Consider the following 921-nt stretch of genomic DNA (forward strand, 5'->3'; position numbering starts at 1 on the left):
AAAAAGCAGAGACATTACTTTGCCAACAAAGGCCCGTCTAGTCAAAGCTATGGTTTCCAGTGGTCATGTATGGATGTGAGAGTTGGACAATGCAGAAAGCTGAGCACCGAAGAATTGATGCTTTTGAACTGTGGTGTTGAGAGTTTCTTGGACTGAAAGGAGATCAAACCAGTTAATCTTAAAGGAAATCAGTTCTGAATAGTCACTGGAAGGACTGATGCTGAAGCTGAAGCTCCAATACTGTGGCCACCTGATACAAAAAAACTGACTCATTAGAAAAGACCCTGATGGTAGGAGGACAAGGGGAAGACAGAGGATGAGATGGTTGGATGGCAATGCCAAACCAATGGACATGAGTTTGAGTAAGTCAGGGGAGAAGTCCGCCTGGCTCTCCCGACCAGCAGGCAGGTCAGACCAAAATGGAGACGCAGCGCAGGGCTTTCAGGGCGCCTGGCAGCAGCTTCCTCTGTCCACAACCATACCACTCTGAACAGGCCCGATCTCGTCTGATCTCAGAAGCTAAGCAGGGTCTGGCCTGGTTAGTACTTGAGTGTGAGACCGCTTGGGAATACCGGGTGCTGTCGTCTTTTTGCCCCCCCTCTCCTTTTGCCCCCAGGCCCCAGGCATGGTTAGCACTGCAAAACCCACCTGCCCCTGACCCCTGGCACCCCACCACGCTCAGAGCTGTCGCCTGACTTTAGGTTGGCCAGCCGGCTGGCCAGCCAGCCAGTCAACTGGCGGGCCCGGAAGGCACCAGTATCCCTACTATTGGGTCCCTGAAACCCCAGCCCCTCCCTGGGTGGGTGGCAGGGGCTCCGACTCCCGCGGCACACCTGGGTTGCCCTTGCACAGCCTGGGAGCCCCTCCACATTCAGCTCCCAGGAACCCAGATGACCACCTGGTCTCTGTCTGAGACTCCCT

The 921-nt window shown here is 55.0% G+C and overlaps 1 pseudogene; it reads left to right on the forward strand.

Moving 5' to 3' along the window:
* Window positions 1-468: 468 nt before the first annotated feature.
* Window positions 469-587, forward strand: LOC138989060 (5S ribosomal RNA; annotated as a pseudogene).
* The last annotated feature ends 334 nt before the right edge of the window (window positions 588-921 follow it).

Source organism: Bos mutus, chromosome 8 (assembly GCF_027580195.1).
Source record: "Bos mutus isolate GX-2022 chromosome 8, NWIPB_WYAK_1.1, whole genome shotgun sequence".
Classification (NCBI taxonomy): Eukaryota; Metazoa; Chordata; class Mammalia; order Artiodactyla; family Bovidae; genus Bos; species Bos mutus.